This window comes from Ambystoma mexicanum, chromosome 12 (assembly GCF_040938575.1).
Source record: "Ambystoma mexicanum isolate Mex_15411 chromosome 12, UKY_AmexF1_1, whole genome shotgun sequence".
In the NCBI taxonomy this organism is placed as follows: domain Eukaryota; kingdom Metazoa; phylum Chordata; class Amphibia; order Caudata; family Ambystomatidae; genus Ambystoma; species Ambystoma mexicanum.
Genome location: NC_090936.1, coordinates 1,245,554,605 through 1,245,573,659, shown reverse-complemented (window position 1 = coordinate 1,245,573,659; position 19,055 = coordinate 1,245,554,605).

Sequence of the window (19,055 nt, the reverse complement as noted above, 5' to 3'; positions counted from 1 at the left end):
AATTGCACATTCCCAGAAATTTCTGCATGTCTTTTACTGTTGTGGGTTCTTGTACTAATCTTATGGCTTCCACCCTGTCTGGTATTATTCTTTTTCCATCTCTCGAAATCAGCTGTCCTAGGTACAGGACCTCTGTCAGACAGTATTGTAGCTTTCCCTTGTCCACTTTGTACCCCTTGTTGGCCAGCAAAGTCAATAATGTTATGGAATCTTTTCTGCATGTCTCTTCGTTTCGTGCGCAGACTAGTAAATCGTCTACGTACTGAATAATGGTGCTCTCAACTGATAGGTTTCCTAGGTCTTCATGTAAGACGCGATTGAAGATGCTCGGGCTCTCGCAGTAACCCTGTGGTAATCTGCAATGCTCATACCTTTTACCCCCCAGCGTGAAGGCGGTAAGGTATCTACTCTCTTCAGCCAGGGGAATAGAGAAAAATGCGTTTTTCAAATCCACTACTGTGAAATGTGATGCCTCTTTCGGGATGCTGCACAGTATTGATGCGGGGTTCGGAACTAGAGGGAACTCCTTCTGAATTACATCGTTGAGGGGGCGTAAGTCCTGTATCATCCTCCAAGACCCCCCTTTTGCTTTTTTGATCGGATAAATACAAGTGTTACATGGGGAGCTTGAAGGCACTATTATCCCTTGTGCTAGTAAGGCGTTTATTGTCTCTTTTATCCCCTCTTCAGCTTCACGAGACAGGGGATATTGTTTAACTCGTGGTAAAATTGCTCCTTGTTTCAGCTTTATTACCACAGGCTGTACTCCATGCAACAGTCCCACATCATGGGGGCCTGTTGTCCATAAGTTGTTTGGTACGAGCCTCATGTCATCATCAAAAAACAACGGTGGGGCTCCTACCACTGTCATCAATTGGACGGGAGTCTCCCTTGCTTGTATTAAAATATCACAGGGCATCGCTATTTCCATCACTATTTCACCATCCCCTTCTGAGTCTGAAAAGAGATCCTCATCTGTTACCTCTTGCAGGGCGATGTTGGCGTTTGTGCATAGCACTGTGCGCCACTCACACCCTTCCTCGTCCACTCCGATCACAGCTATTCTTTTTGCTGACACTTGCACAGCGTGCAAATCTAACGATACCACTGATCCTGGTGCTGCGTTGGGGCATACTATGGGGCAGAAGAGGAACTCCGCCGGGATCCTCCAGTCCATGCTTCTCAGCTCGGGAATTATGAGGGCCAGACTCTTCAGCCCTTTGATAAACATTTCCTCATTTTGTGGCAGTCCTCGTATTTCCTGCGTGGTTGTGTAGGCTTGCACTAGCAACATTGCACGCAAGGGGCATATCCCGGGTGTGGAACACACTATCCCTCTCTCGGTAAATGATATGGTCATGTTGAGTTTACTCAGGAGATCCCTCCCTAGCAAGTTAATTGGGGAATGTTCGTAATACAATAAGGGTGCCTTCACGGACTTACCCCCCACTGTTACATCCAAAGCTTCTGTGTAAGGAACTTCAACTACAGCCCCAGAGAACCCCTGCGTCTCTAACTTCCTGTTAGATAACGGGAATCGGCCCTCTCTGATACATGATTTCTCCGCTCCCGAATCAACCATGAATATAAACTGCTTGTCTCCTATCTGCGCCCCTACCAATGGTTCCTCTGCTGCATTGTAGGTGGTGGATAGGACTGGACACGCAAGTGTTCTCTGTGGGCTGTCCTATGCGGGGTATCTCGTCGCCCCTCCCTCATTAAAGACATTTCCGGAAACTACCGACATGCCGCTGTAAGGCGCTGGCGCGGGGGCCCCGTTTGTTGTTGTCGCGAAAGGGTTACCTGGTGTGTATTGCATGCTGTCATTGTTTTGGGGGTGGTTCTGTGTCCTATACTGGTGTCCTTGTTGCTGGCCCGTGGTACCCTGGCCGGGGTTTCTTAGTTGCTGCTGTCCCATTGGGAGACCGTATGGGCTTCCCGGGTGAGGATGACCATAACTCTCCCCCTCCTGGAACCCATTGTTTTGTCTACTTCTGCACTCCCTGGAGTAATGTCCCCATCGTCCGCAGTTCCAGCAACTCCCTTGGGGGCCCCTAGGGCCCTGCCATCCATTTCCTCCCATTCCCCCATACCCCTGTCTGCCTCCTCTCCGGCCCCTGTACCCACCTCGTCCCCCTCGAGGGGTCCACTCTTGCCACTGCGGGCTTCCACCTTGCTCTTGCTCAGTCCACTGCTGCTGTGCTGGTCCTGCCCAATTAGTTGCCACCCTTCCTTGGAGTGCTATCAGCCCCTCCTCCTCCTCATCTCCCTCTCTACTGTGTGGGAGCGCGGCTACTGCTGCTGCAACCTTCACTAACTTTGACTGTACTAACTTCGCCTTGTCTGCCAATCTTTTCTGCGCCACCTCCTTCTCCCTCTCCTTGATTCTTTTACAATGGTGTACTATTATGCTTTGAATTTCTGGCCATCCCTTTGCTTCAATACCTGCTATCTTGTCAAGCGCCTTCTGCACTTCCTTTGGGAGCCCTCTCTTTATAATAAAATAAAATAAAGACGTCGATTGATACCAGGGCGTGCCCGTTTCTGCTCTCCACATCTCTTGGACCCGAAAAATATAATCCATAGAGCCTCTTCCCCGTCATTCATTGTACACTGCATCACTGACTGCAAGTCCGGTGTGTCTGGGAATGTTTCGCGTAAGGCATCCCACACCCTGGCACGCACCGTGTTGAAGGATGCCCCATCATGGCGGTCACAGTCTAACATTACTCCCGGGAAACCTGCCTTAACCCATACCCTTTCAGCCTGGTCACCTACTGCTGATACGAGTAGACTTTTTACATCTCCTATGGCTAGGGGTACCCCGGCAGTATGTTTCTCAAAGGCATATATCCACTTACTTGCCCCTCCTGACAACGGGGGTAATAGCTTTAACAAATTGGCTTTATCCATCTGTGCCCATGGGATATAGTTAGGCCTCCCTCCTCCCCTGTGTATCAATGGGAGCTGTAGCCTTCCTTTTGTCGTTCCGTCCGGACCTGTTTGATCTGTTGATGTCCCTAGTGATGCCATTTTTCCCACTCTGTTCCTTAGTCGCCCCGTCCACTCATCGTCCAGGGTTCTCAGTGAACACTTACCTTCCCCCCCTTCGCTTCCCCCTCCTATCGCCATACTCAACCTGTCGCTTTCTTCTACCTCGTCCCTTATATCACACAGCAACTCTTCTCTAATGTTCATGCTGCCTGTACCTGTGCAGGGCCGGTTCCTGCATAAGAACACTCACTTTGACGTTGTACATTATACTAGTGATAATGCCATGCCACTTAATTAAAAAGTGGTTATGCTGACGGTGCCCATGTATTCCAGCATCTACATGAAGGAACACTCACCTTTGCCTTGCCCACAATGCTTTTCACTTAAAAAAACAAGTCCATTCTGCCTGAGCCCATATAGTCCAGTACCTTCAGTTAGGAACAGTCACTCTGGCTTTGAGCATAATGCCAGTAATAATACAATGCCAGTCCAAGAAAACATGTCCTCCATGGATGTGCCATTATAGGATATATCCCCACATAAGAATACTCCCTTTGCCCATAATGCCATGTGGCAGCAGGAAAACATATCCATGGTGGTTTTGCCAATGTATGACCATATCTCCATTTAAGAATACACAATTTGACTTTGCCCATTCTGACAATAATAATGCTGTGCCACTTAAAAGAAAATATTTATGCTGACCTTGCCCATATAGGCCAGAACCACACATAAGAACACCCTCTTTGATGTTGCCCATAAACCCCTACCATAGCAATAAAACATGTCCACATTGGCTGTTCCCATATAGGCCAGCTTCTTCCCTTAATAACACTCCCTTTGGATTTACCAATGAAGCCAGTAATAAATCTATGCCAATTCAAGAAAACATGTCCATGGTAATTATGGCCAAGTGGGCCTGTAACACAAGGTAAGAAGACACACTCTGACTTTTCACTTGCACCCAGTAAAAATTCCATATCCCTAAAATTAAAAATGTTTATGCTGATTGCCATTGTAGGCCAGTAGCCCCATGTAAGAAGGCTCTCTTTGCCTTTATTCATAGTGTCCTGCCACTGCATAAAGCAGGTTGTGCCCAATACGCCGGTATACCCATGTAAGAAGACATACTTATGCTTTGTCCATAATATTAGTAATAATGCATGTCACTGCAAGAAAAAGTGTCCATTCAGGCTGTGCCCATATAGGTCAGTATTCTCGCATAAGAGCATCCACTTTGGCTTTTCCCATAATTCCAGCAATAATGCATGTCAGTTAAATTAAAGAAAACATGTCGATTGCTGGCTGTGCCCATGTAGGCAAGTATGCCCACATAAGAAAGTCTCACATCGGTTTTGGCCATAATGCCAGTAACAATGCCACACCAGTTAAAGATGACATGTCCAGGCTGGTATGTATCACTCTGCCTTCAATCCCTCAACAATGGCCCCGGTCTGCCACCTTGGACCATGATGAATACTGAACCTTCCTATTCCCCCCACAGCTCTGCATGGGATTTTTACTCACATGCATTCATTGTCACTCCCGTTCTCCAGCCCCAAACCCTTTTGTATTTGGGAGGAATTTGGCCATCCGCACAGGGATTGTGTGCTCGCCTGCACTTTTTTGAAATTTTGTAATGAAAATTAATGATGGGCGATCAACCTCTAAAAATGTGTGAGGCAATAACGCACTCATTTACCCTTCTGACCGCACGACATATGCATATGCATAAATTGCCTCCCCCTATTGTCTCAGTTTATGACTGTCTATGACTTGTAACCTATCTTATTCAATGTAACTGTTCTATCAACTATACTGGGCCGCTATCTTGTAACCCTCAAGCAAGCCTGCATATGTATTCTTCTCAGCGCCTCTATGCCCACGGGTTGCAGCGCGCTATACAAATACTAAAATAAAATAAATAGTCACGTGTACTCCGGGAGGACGCAGCCTACAGGCACAGTCCTCCCTGTCATGTTCAGCTGGAATGTGACAGCCACGGGTACATCAAAAGCATCTCCGAGGGGGAAGGCGACACCTTCCTCCAGCCATGGCCAGCCTAATTAAAATATCAAAGGCTCTATGGATCTGCCTCTCTATTGTCTACATCTGCTGGTGGCAGCGCACACTGACAATGGTTAATAGGAACAGGCCTCTCACAGGCTTGGTCGCAGACAAAAAGACAAAAGGGAGGCAGGACTAACACCTCTTGGATATGCAATGTGTCAACTTGAAGCTAGCTCCCACCCCTCTCTATGAAAGGCAGTGAATGACATGTCTCGGTTGACCATTTACTGTAGGCAACCCCTGCAGAGAGGACCTCTTTCAGAGAGAAGAAGTGTGTGATTTAAGGGAGACAGGAAGTCTGATCTCTTCACAAACTTCAAGGGAGACCTGCACTTTGATTAAGAGTCACAGAAGGTTCAGTTAAACAGTGAGACACTTTTATCTACAACAGGCAGGATGATGGGTGGGACTTAGGAGTACATGTTGTCACCCCTTACCTTTCCTGTTGCAAAGCACTCCGGTCCTGACCTCATGCAAACAGAAGATTGTTGGTGGGGAACCAGGATTGGTTCTTTAAGGCAGGATTAGCCTGCACCAATCACTGGGGCCCATTTGGTTTTAAAAGAGGGCTGAGCCCCTCACTAAGCAGATCATCCAATGACTTTGAAAGGAATAAGAAGAAGCACTCATTTGGACCCTGGTGGAAGGTACAGTCTGCCTTACAGCTTCTGCCAGTGAAGGAGGGTCAGCACTTCCAAGAGGGAAGCAAGACCCCTCCCCTAAACATCTCACAGGGAACAGAGGAAGATACCGAACTCAGACGACCCGCTCAGCAGCTGCAGAACCAGTACCCAGACAGCACACTGCGTGCCTGCTAGGTTCTGCTAGCAAGCTTCCTAGGTGGGACACGCCAGAGAGTCTCTGAACAAAGAACAAGGCCATTGCCTGCAAACACCCTCCTCAGCTTTGGGCTGTCCAACTTAAAGGATGACACAAGCCCTGCGAAGGAGCTAGGAGGAGTGCAACAACAAGCATCAACCAGCATCTATCTTTTAAGGACATTGTTGAGACAGTCGAGCTCTAGAACCACAACCGGCTGCACCACTGACTGTTGTCACGCTGCAGTCACTAAAGCCGTTTGAGATGCCTCGACAAGCGTTCCAGATCTGACAACCAGCACAGAGACAACAATTCTTGACCCTGAGGCTCCGTATAGGCCAGTCTGCAGCCGTCCATCTAGCCTTGCTTGCCGAACTGCCTGCCGCCTGATACCTGCAGCTGTCTCCTGTTTTGAACTCTGCCGCAGGAGCTGCAAAGCGCCCTGAAACTGACTCAACGACGTCGAGCAACAAGATAATTTCAAGCACCAGGTACTTTGTGGTTCTGCCTCCCATGGTCCTTCTCCAAAGGCCCCTAGTGACATCCACTACCCCTTGCTCCCTTGGTGCTGAAACCAAATAACTTTGAATAGTTAAGACTGTTTGCTTTAGCAACTACCCTCCTGTCAGTATCCTGAGTGCACCCCTGTCCTTCGTAAAACTGTCTGTCTTCTTTCTTCCTTTTCAGGGTGCCCTGTATTTTGTAGTGTGCTTGAACTGTCCGTTGTAATAATAATAAAGTAGATATTTGTATAGAACCTTAACTGGACAGTCCCTTTTATCATTGGGTAATAATTGTATTTTCGTGGTGTTGCAACTAACCAACGATCCATGTCCTTGCAGTGATAAGCCTGCCATTCCGTCTACGTCACTAAAATTGGACAAGGAGGTTTACAATTGGCTTGTGTTACCAATCTGTTCGGATCCCTTCTGGTGCACTAGAGGTGTGGGGCTGATTGATGGTTTAGAAACCGATATTCACCCCTGGATCACTGGTGCCCCGGAAGTGGATTCGTCACAGTTTCCATGTACATTTATTCTCACTCACCCTCATCCTGATTCTCATACTACACACACCTGCCTGCACGTAGGCACTGCACTGGCAAATGCACACACATTCACACAGGCATGCAAGCATACACACACATACACTCACATACTGCTTGCCTGCACATTGCCGTTGCCGCTTCTGGCTGTCACTCATTCTCCTCCAGATTGCCCGCCCAGCATGCACTGCAGGAACCAGGAAGCAACCGAAGGGGTCAGTCTCTCCATGAGCACTGGTTCTTGAAATATGCATGGAGGGGTTGGATCTCACCACCCAAGCCCTGGTAACCAGTAGGGAGGTACAGATGGGTACTCCAAACAAAGGGAAGCCTTGTTTCCCCAAAAGCAGAGCCAGCCCTGGAGTGCTTCTCCAACAGCAGGTGAGCATGTAGTGGCCCGGCCCTGCACATTCATGATGTGTGGTGGGTTGGTGGCCCGTCCCCATTATGGACGGGCGGTCCCTGTGTGTTAGATGCAATATTGCAGATCACAGTTTTCCAGATCTTGCACATGATACAATGTTACAAGTTTGTGGTTTGGCAGCCATGGATTTTACTGCAAATTATAAAAAATGTTCTCAAATCATTGTCTCATAGCAGATCATTCACTCACTGATGATACAATGTTGCAATTTAACTGCAAGCCAGAATTCTCTTTAGAAATAAAGAATTTTGAAATATTAGTAAGATTTTCCCAGCTAGTAGTTCCCATGCTATGGAAACAGGATACCTAGCTGCTGTGCAGGCAACACCAGAGGGAGGGGCTGAGTGAAGCCTGAGATGGCAGACAGGCAAGATGAAGTCTTGGTCCAGCCCTCTAGGCCCAAAGTGAGGCCATGTGCAAACAGCAGCAGCAGCTGCAGCCAATTCCAACCTTGCTCCAAATATCAGACATAGGTGCAGTCATTCACTCAGCCAAGGCAGAACACTATAAAAACCAGGGAGTCAAGTGAGCTGGTGCAGATTGGAGGAGAAGAAGGGTTGAGCTTGGAGAGTGTTGGAGAGAGAAGACGCTGCAGAGAAGGAGGATACTGGAGGGGCGGTAGCCAGGCAAAGCAGGTGAAAGTGGTGAGACCTAAGACATTGAAGAAGGATGTGGCAAGCTCAAGGGTGCAGGAGTAGGAGACAAAAGAAAGAGAACTAGGAGGAGGTGGCAAGGTGGCAGCGACACAGATGAGTTGGATGTGGTACCATCAGGGGGTCAATGGGCATCAGGGAGGCATAGGGGATCATATCAAGTGGCAAAGGCAGTAACAGAAGGAGAAGGTGTAACCTGAAGGTGGTACCATCAGGAGGAATGCATGATGGTTTGGAGGAATCCACATCAGTACCATCAAGAGTGCAGCTGACTGGGATATCCTCAGGGGGTGAAAGAGGTACAGGAGTGGAGTTAGCAGGAACATCAATAGGTGAAGGCGGGACCGTAAGGAAGGAAGAGAGCAGCCCTTTAGTGAGAGTTGTGAGGGGTCAGAAATGCGAGATGGACAAGTAGATAGAGTTTTCTCACAAGTTGTCATTTTATTAAATAATAAGGGTGAGAAAAACGCCTCACTTTCCCTAACCTAACAAGGACATCCCTACCTGTAAAACTAACACTAAAGGAAAAACACTCTAGAAGGGAACCTGTCCTTCACACTTATACATATAACAGCATCATACAGGTATCATATGGCCGTTTCAACTCAATACAATAACAGTTATATTCAAACGGAAAGTTTGTAAATATATATCATTGTAACCAAGGTCATATCCTCTTCCGTAGGATTAATTCAGGATATTTCAAGCCAAAGTACAGATCAAGAAAGTTCTCAATAGCAAAGTTCAATTCCATGTATAACACAAAGTTCCTTTCATTCCATAAATCCTTCACTTGACAATTGTAATGTCTAATTTCTCAAACAGGTTTCTACACTCCTCGGAACAATAGTCAAAGCTTCCAGAAACATCTGCTTGATGACCAAGAAGTCTTTGTCTTCACACCTCAACACAATTTCCCTTCTTTGAAAAACAAGCACTTTCCCATTTCTTCTTCATAAACAATAACGTTTTGTCAGAATGGTTTTATAACAGTTTATAATAACACATTAGTGGACTTGCTACTTTCTTTCCACTACAACCTTCTACCACAATACAGTACTTCAATGATGTTCTGACTGGACCCCTTGCCTGCCAGGGTTAACCACTAATTGTCCCTTTCCTGGTACTCACTTGCCAGGATAAAACTCCTATTACTACTGGTACTCGGTGGCTAACCACTAATTGTCCCTTTCCTGGTATACTCACCTGCCAGGATAAAACTCCTACTACTACTTGTGCTCGGTGGCTAACCACTAATTGTCCCTTTCCTGGTATACTCACCTGCCAGGATAAAACTCCTACTACTACTGGTACTCTGTGGCAAGGTTTGCCTCAGACTTTCCACACTTTAAATCCTCAATGGGGAAAGTAAATAAAAAATCTCTTGGATAAGTCTTTTGACTTTCAACAACAAAGGTTTTATAACTTCTTTGATAAGGATACAGCGCACATTGACAATATCTTTGATATTGATTAATTTGCCACAGGCAAGGCAGATTACATTTCTCGTCCACTTTATAACTCACATAAGGAGGGGTTTCTTCCTGCCACCCTTGGGTTTCTTCCAAGTGTCCCTTATTAGGAAAGTGGTAAACCTTTTCCTTTATAATTGCCTTTGGCTTATGTAATACTGACCATAATCTTCTTTGACAAGGGATATTCTTTTTTGAAAATCCTATTCACTTTGTTTGAATGTGCTTATCTTTTGGCTTGGGCAATGGTAGTTACAATATTCATTTACACTTGGGTTAAATATTGTCCCGTTTTGGCTTTGACAATGTGGTTACAATATTCTTCAACTCGATCCCGCTTAAAATAAGAGTTGCGCCCAAATTGTTTCAATTCACTTGTTCAGTATTCTAAAGTGTCGTTTGAAGCCAGTGGTCTGTTTCAGAGTGCCCCGAGAGTACCTGACAAAGGCCAATTTACCGTTCTTTCTGTGCATCTGCGCTGGACCTGCTGCTTTGTGCTCTTCCTTTGTCAGGTTTGGACATGTGTCTGACAGCTCTGGTAGTGTTTTTCGGTTGCAAGCGCCTTCTGCATTTGGAGCGCTCTCGGCTCTGCTCGCACTCTGATGAATGCCATTCACCGGAGCTGAACGCAGCATCAGGAGAGCTTCTCTCCCCCTCAGGACAACCGGCTTCCATACCGCTTTCCGCTGCGCAATCTCTGCAGGCTACAGGTTTCCTGACCTCTGCAACGATATTAACACAGCGTCCCCCTTCCAACACAGTGGCATCTCTGTGTCCTACTTTTTCCTCCTGCTTCTGCTGCTTTTTATGCTTCTTCCTCCTACTACTCCTGATAGCCTGCACCTGAATGGGCTTTAAATGTTCAAAGTTCCAGCTCTTGTGTGGGTCATTAATCCTACTAGACTGCACACTGCAGTTCAGCAAATTTGAACCCCTCTTTATTGTCTCAGTACTAAGAGTCCCTAATGTTCTTATTAATTTTAACATTGTTGAATTCACTCTGTTTTAATGATTTATAAATGTACTTTTAGGGGAACTTTTCAAAGGAATGGATGGCTGGTTCTTTGTTTCATAATTCAAGCCAAAGTTAGAATTATGAGTCAGAAGTAGTCATATTAATTTCTTGACCTTTACATATATGATTGCCATGATTACCAGAAGGGCTTTCACAACTGACATTTTGGGTAATTTTGTGAAGGGGAGTCTTACAATGACAACACTGATCAAAGACAAAGATACGGATCACCAAAGAACCACATCGCCCAACAGGTTCAACCAGGAAAACCCCACCAGCAACGGCAACCCAAATGACACAACACACCAGGCCAAACAAACATAACAAACAACAATCTGAAAGGGAAATCAAGCGACCTACACTGCAGCCTTCTCAACGTTAGATCCATGGCAAAACACTCAATAGAAATCCATGATCTTCTAAGGGAAGGAGGTATAAACGTGCTCTTTCTTACAAAAACCTGGTTATCAGACAACTATAAAGCCATCGCGAACGAAGCGGACAATTATAAATGAATGCACGCCAACAGAGAAAAACAAAGAGGAGACAGAATCGCAATCATACCCAAAGAACACATCCGAGTGTCTCAACTCATCCCAACCAACGCAGAGACTATTAATCCCTCCTCATGAAGACAGAACTCAACGACCAAACCAGCATAGTATCCCTCCTGATCTGCAGACCACCTTCTTACAACCCCAACTTTGCAACACAACTAGCCGCTGCATCCACCATGCAATCAACCCACCATGACAACCTAGTCATACTGGGAGACTTCAATATGGTTTGAAAAAGAAAACAAGTCCAGGGCAAAAGCCCTCTGCACAGTCCTGGAAACTTTGCATTTTAAGCAAATAGTAAATGGAACCACCCACGACGGCGGACACGCCCTGAATGCAATTTTCTGCAGGGAAGGACTATGCGCCTCTGTGCCACCTAAACCAATGGTATGGAGCGACCACTACTTAATACCATTCTACATCACATCCCAAACCCGCCAACCGCCGGGAAGGATATACTCCTTACCAGCAAGAAAAGAAGCTGGAAGAAGCTGGACCTAGAGGCCCTAACAAATCTTCTAGACTCAGCCTTCCCAAGTGAAACAGAACCCACTGAATCAACCATAGACACCCCAGAGGAGACACTCAACAAATGGATCACCAAGGTCCTTGACCAACTGGCACCAGCTAAAACATTCAACGCAAGTTCCAGAACACTGGCACCAGCTAAAACAGTCAAAGCAAGTTCCAGAAAACTAGCACCAGCTAAAACATTCAAGGCAAGTTCCAGAAAACTGGCACCAGCTAAAACATTCAAAGCAAGTTCCAGAAAACTGGCACCAGCTAAAACATTCAAGTCAAGTTCCAGAAAACTGGCACCAGCTAAAACATTCAACGCAAGTTCCAGAAAACTGGCACCAGCTAAAATATTCAACGCAAGTTCCAGAAAACTGGCACCAGCTAAAACATTCAAAGCAAGTTCCAGAAAACTGGCACCAGCTAAAGATTCAACGCAAGTTCCAGAAAACTGGCACCAGCTAAAACATTCAAAGCAAGTTCCAGAAAACTGGCACCAGCTAAAACATTCAACGCAAGTTCCAGAAAACTGGCACCAGCTAAAACATTCAGCACAAGTTCCAGAAAACTGGCACCAGCTAAAACATTCAAAGCAAGTTCCAGAATACTGGCACCAGCTAAAACATTCAACGCAAGTTCCAGAAAACGGGAAGGAGAATGGTTCTTAGAAGAACAGAAGGAAGTCAAATAAACCAACAGCAAAAGGGAAGAAAATTGAGAGAACAATACACCCGACAAAACAAAATAAAATACCAAAGACAAGTTAAACTATACAAATCAACAGTCCTCAAATAAAAAAGCTCTATTACCCCACAAGAATAGAATCTGCAAACAATCCACAGAAAGATTCCTCCAACACAAAGTCAGATGAGCCAAAGCCGTAGGCTCCAGTTTTCACTATACTGCAGCCAAAAAGTGGAACTCATTGCCTCCTTCACTAAGAGCAGAACCCTCTAATTGGGTTCCAAAAAGCCTGAAAATCCTGGTTGTTTACCTAGAATGCTGCTTGCCTGCTCACCACCCTGTTTACCATATTACACTGTCTATTTCCTTCTGTCTGTTTGCAAGTAACTGGTCTGTAACAGTGCCTCGATGCCTCTGGGTTGTATGTGCGCTATATAAATTAAACACATTAATACAATTAAATAAATAGATAAAGAACTCTTCAAAATCATCAAAGAAATAATAAATCCTTCTTCCAAGTAGAATTCCATCACCCTGACACAAGCACTTTGTGGCAACATCACCAACCACCTGAGAGTAAAAATAGACACAGTGCAGGAGACCATCATCCTAGCCCAGGCGAATACAACCACCACTGCCGGACCATAGACACTGGGCGAACAGCAGACTACTGCAAAACTCACCTGCCTAGAACCAATCACAGAAGAAACCTTTGCCACACTGATGGACACCAACCTTACAGAATCCCCTGTGCCCCCTGACATCTTCAAAGGAATCCTCAACCACAGACCCCCAGCGACACACTACCGGAACCTAATGAATCTATCACTCAAAATAGGAATAGTACCGTCCTCCTATAAATCAGCATACATCAAACAGCTGATAAAAAAAGGAATCAGAAAGCGCAGAAGACCCAAACAACTACAGACCGATATCCAACCTGCTCTACCAAGCAAAGATCCTGGAGAACCACGTGTACAAAATCCTTCTTAAATACTTTGAAACAACTGGAATGCTCTACCGGTCACAAGTTGGCATCAGACCAATAAGAGGAACAGAATCAGCCCTTTTATCGATCTCGGACGATCTGAAAATAAACGCAGATGACAATACCCAATCCGCCCTCATACTATTGGACACATCAGCAGCTTTTAACACAATCAGCCATGCAACACTAATAAAACGATTGATGGAATGTGGCATTCGGGAATCCGCACTAAAGTGACTTGCCACGTTCCAAACAAACCAAACTAAAAGAAGCTACCTACCACTGTTCGCCTCAAACATGAAAAAATACATCCTGTGGAGTCCCACAGGGATCCAGCCTCTCCACCCTGCTTTTCAACCACTACATGTGCCCAATGGTGAAAATCATTCTAACCCACGGACTAACGGCCCTCAACTACGCAGGTGACACACAACTGATTGTGAAAACAAACAGAGCATAGGAACAAAATAACAGCCTCAACAACTGCCTCACAGACATCTACAACTAGATGACAACGGACAACCTCAAACCGAACTCAGCAAAAACAGAAATAAAGCTCTCACCCGCAGGACTCGAATATGGGAAGCCACAACTGGACTCGCCAGTCGGCATGGGAACGCAACCAGAGACTACTGTCGTAGTAAATAACCTAGGAATACTCATGGACAACGGACTATCACTGGAACTGCAAGTCAATGCAATTACCAAAAAATGCTTCTTCCTCCTACGATTTCTCAGAGGATTACTCCCTTACCTTTCCTTCTCTCACAGAATACTCACAATCATATCCCTGATATTCAGAAGAATTGACTACGCAAACAGCCTCTACTTAGGAATGCCAGAAAGACTTACTAAGATCTTCCGAAGGGAGCAACATACAGCAGCCAGGATCCTATTAGGACTAAACAGAAGAGACCACATCACTCCAGCACTGAAAAGCCTACAGTGGTTACCAATAAAAAAGTGCATCAAATACAAAGGATTCTACATTGCACACAAAGCCTTGCACAGACAAAGAGCGGAATTCCTAAAGACAAGATTAGCCATAATCGCCCAGGAAGGGACTAAGATCCAGCAACGACCTACAAATAGAGGCAGCATACTATTAAAAAAGGAAATTTGGTGGAATATCGTCGTCATGTCTAATTGCAAACATCTGGAACAACATGCCCAAAGAAATTAGAACCATAGAAGACCACATCACCTTCAAGAAACTGCTCAAAACCTGGCTATTCAGCAGACAATGAGAACCTTCAAGTGACACCGACAACAACAACACCACAGACAAACAGCTAAAGAGGAGACGAGATGGGCCAAAAAACCACAAAGAAGAACCTGGCTAGATCCCGTCAAGCAGCAACCAAAGAGCTGTGCCAGAGGCTCCAACCAACGGACTGACTTACTAACCCATTTTCACCTTCCTGCTCCTCCAACATAACTTACGCCACCACTCCAGACCTCTGACTAGCCACACTTCACATAAACAAACAGAGAATCAATACTATGTCCACACCCAGCATCTACAGATGCTGAAGCACACCTAGAGTGAACCACCCACATAGTCCATAAAACCATCAACAACGCAACTACACACCAAGAGACCAGATTATCATACAGCTACGAGCACCAGTGATTCTGTATCCATTATGGATACTATTCAACCACTATTCACGACCAAACCCAGCATAACCCGCACAATACATTAACACCAACACAAAACACTACTGCACACCCGAGGCACTGAATATTATCCATACGGTTACAATGCACGAAGCCTTTTGCACAAACTAACACATGCCAAACAACACTGACAGACGCCAGTTCCTCCTGGTTCTGAACCTATTCTCTCGCCCGATCCCCACTAACCTCCCCACCCCGCTCTCTTGCAGAGCCACACGAGCACTTGGAGACTGCCCCTGGGTGAACAACACACCATTATGTATTGGGGCATTTGAGAAATGTCATCCTCAGAAGAGGAGGCCTACCGCATCCCTCCCAATGGAGTCATCCTATTCCCTTGGTGGCCTTCTCCTCCCAGGTGATCCAGCCGGCGAATACCACCCTGAGGGTCAGGATCAGGTAGTGGCTGCTTTACCCTGGCCCCATGGGAGGAGACCTTAGGCAGGGATTCTGTGAGGACTCTGTAGGATTCATCACCGAGTGGAGAATAAGGCGATGGCTGTCTAGGTGGGCTCAATGCAGGACTGGAAGGTGGGAGGATTCATGAGAGTGGACCAGAGATGCTACGAAGAGTTCAGAGCGACAGGCATGGAAGAAACATAGGGGGTTCTGGGTAAGACCGACCCCACGAGATGTCTCTTAAGATATCCCAGTTGGCTACTCTGGGATGGGGTCCCAGAAAGCCAGGAATAGTGCTGAAGGAGAAAGGTTTTGGAAACTCTAGAGCTCTTAAAGCCAAGGACCACAGAAGGGCAGATGAGCTTCCACCAGGGCAAGAAGAGACTTTTGAGGGGGTGGGAGGGACAAGGTTTACCAGGACAGATTTTATGGGACCTCGGGGGAAGCTATGGGGACACACTTGGGGTTTTGGACGATCCCACTCATATTTTAGTTGGACCCCTTCTTTAAGAAATCCCCAAATAAAGGTGTTCAAATCTAACATCAGGTCTTGGCTTGCTTCCTGGCCCAGATGTCTGGTGACGTCTGTCACAGATACCACAGAGGACTGAAGCACTACACTTAGTTTTCACAAGCGCTATAGTTGATTTCGGGAGCCATTTCAATATTTGAGCTGGTGCCCTAAATTCAGACTTTCAAATATGTGCGTCATATGAAGATACAAGGGCCAATAGGAGGAATGACTGACATGCCCTGGGGCTTTCTTATAGGTTTCCAACTCTTGAGAGCCATGTAACCTAAGCCAATGAATACTAGGCTTGAAGCAAGACGCGTAGTCCAACCCCTTAATCCCTCTTGCATATGAATCGGGAGTAGGAGAGAAAGATGTTTAAGAAACCCATTATACCTTCCGGCAGCACCATATGTCTGCACCGTACAAAATGGCCGCCCACAGCTTCACCTTAAAGACTTGAATGGAGGAAGAATGGCTCAGCCTCCACAATGTTTACTGTAAGCCATGGTTGCCCCTGCTTGCCTTCTCATCAAGAGCTAATGTTTTTGCCATTAAGGATATTTGCACAAATGAATACCCAAATCGGCCAATTTATTATTTTTCACTTTACTGTATGTTTTTCATTTCGTTTTGCCCTCTGACCCTTCCGTGGATGCGGCGGCTCATCTTGTGCACGATTCTGGCTGTGGCTGTGATCCCTCACAGCATTTCTTTGCTAACAGAGCCAATCAAGTATATTCAGTGTTGAATTCCAGTGCACTGGAGCTGACGTTTCATCTGCTGGTGTGGGAGGCTGTATGGCAGCTGAAACACTCAGAAAGCATTTTGTGTACTATATGACTGGCTGGAATGAGAGCAGATCATAGTTCATGCCAGGTGAAGTACATGTGGAGAGCATGGCACATGCAATGTGTTCCGGAGCTTTAGTGTAGTAGTAACATTGGAGCCATTGCCTGCTGCCACACAGCCCAATGCTAGTTGCTGTACATGTAATCACTCTGCCCCCACCCGCTCCACTATAACCCAGATGTCTGCTCCTGTGTAGCTCTTACCTTCATAACCTTGCACACGCAGAGTGGCTAATTTGTGGACAGAGTGCAGCTGCTCTGATGACTTCCCTTGCTCACCACTAGAGGCATAGGTGGACCCAATCACTGTTCCAGCCATGTAATCAATGCTTTGCCCGTGTGTCCACATGGCTGTCCAAGGCATTTCTCACCACAGGATCTAATGCATCACACCATGCAGGTACAGCAGTCCACGAAAAGCTAGTCTGGCGGGGAGTCTGCCAACAGGCCTCAGCACTCGCCATCATCTCTCTGAAACCTTTGCATTTTGCCAGAATTATCGCGGATTTAGCATTGGGCAGCTGTGCCTATGGACGGTTACAATGATATTTCTGACTGCGTTGGAATGACTCGCTGAGGTTGCGCTGAGGTAGAGACGTTGCTGCTGTGCCAGTACTTTGCTTTTGGGTACTGCTGGTGGCACTAGATGACACGCGACTTTGTTGCACGATTGACACATCTCCCAGCTCAGATGCCAAAGCGCAGGGCAGTGCCAGTATGCTGCTGAGTGTTTGTTGGCTCTTATGCAACGATGCCATGCAAGGTTGATCCCTGCCCTCGCACAGAGTGAAGGTGGCAAGATGCTGCTCTTGACCCTCTAGAAATGCCACAGCATATGCAGATATGCTCTGTGCACACACGGTGGGTGGCTGCTTAGCGCAGGCAGAGGAAGAGCGAACATGGCTCTCTGCAAGGCGCAAAGGTGAAAGTGGTGGGGCTGCTTGCAGGGATAGTCTGCAAGGTGCTGCACCTCTGCCACCTTGGGATTGCACAGAGTGTACACGGGATGAGTGCCTTGTAGTGACATTTCCACATTTTAAGCCTCTGTGGGGGTTGTGGTGGAAGTAGGGGCTCTTTCAGGCTGTGTCTGATCCCCAAACCCTTAGTCAACATCCTGCTCCTCGTCACCTGCATCATTGCAACCATTGCCATCATCAAACTCATAGGCCGGCGTAGTGGATGGGGTGGGAGATCAGGCTGGTGTCCTGGGCTGAGGAACATCCTGCTCCTCTAACCTGGGCACCTGGACATCGCTCTACCACCCTGGCCTATCGCAGATCTGCCCCTTCTCCTGCAGACTCGGTGGCAGTTTCTTCAGACCCTGCTAGACTAGGACACGGATGCTGGACGGTTGCATCAAGGGAGCATGGCAAATATCCCCACTCATACCACACCCTGGCCTTGGCAAACCTGGGGGTTAGGACTGGCAGCACTGAAGTGGCAGAACCAGCTAAGCCAGAGATGACACTGGAAGGACTAGTTCTCACGCCCAGAATCTGAGCTTGAATGCTTGCCTTACTCGTGCCCCCCCCACCCCAGAAAGTTGGTAGCTTGCCCTGTGTTCAAGCAGGTGGTGTGTTGCATCACCTGCCACTGAACATCACCACTTCCAACAATCTTCACAGTACCCCAAAGTAGTTTCTATTCCCACAAACCTGTGGCGCACAAATTCATCACTTCAACTGCTTGTGCGTGGGATCGTTTTCAATCAGACAGACTCAGCAGAGTAATGCAACCAAAACGGCTGAGTTGCCTGGCAGAGAAAGTGAAATCTCAAAGAAAATCCCAAAGGCTGGTCTCCTTTTCTGTGAAATGCTGATGGCTTTTAAGTCGTGTCTGCAAAAATAAAACACAGTAGAATAATATTCTGTTGAGCACGGCCTAAAAGCAACCTACCCCCTTGTCTCCAATAATATGGAATGCACTTCGTCCAATGCTTTGTTTCAAATGCAAATAGGCTCTCCCTCAAATTAAAGTAAAATGCTCCAGCTCGCTAACAGCAGCAGACAACAGCCCCCTCCCTTTCTGAAAGATTCCCAGTGACTGCCATACATAACCCGACGAATCTGCCCGAGTACCGTTATCCGAAACGCTTAAAAGTGCAAGACGTTTAGTGGATCCCGAATACGGTGAAAACGTGGGTGAGTCGGGGTTTAGCAAATCATACGTTCCAGGCTAACTGAGAAGTCCTAAATCACCCTTGCACACAAGTAATGCCTACATCAACAACTGCCCCTTGTCTCCAGAACCAGTGAGGGGGGGGGGCACTCTGGCACATGACCTCTGCTTTCAGCCAGGAGACGTTCTGAGCAAAGGGAGGCCGCGGAGGGCGCTACCATAGCCGCATCGCCCAGCAGGCCTCGCTGGGCCCATG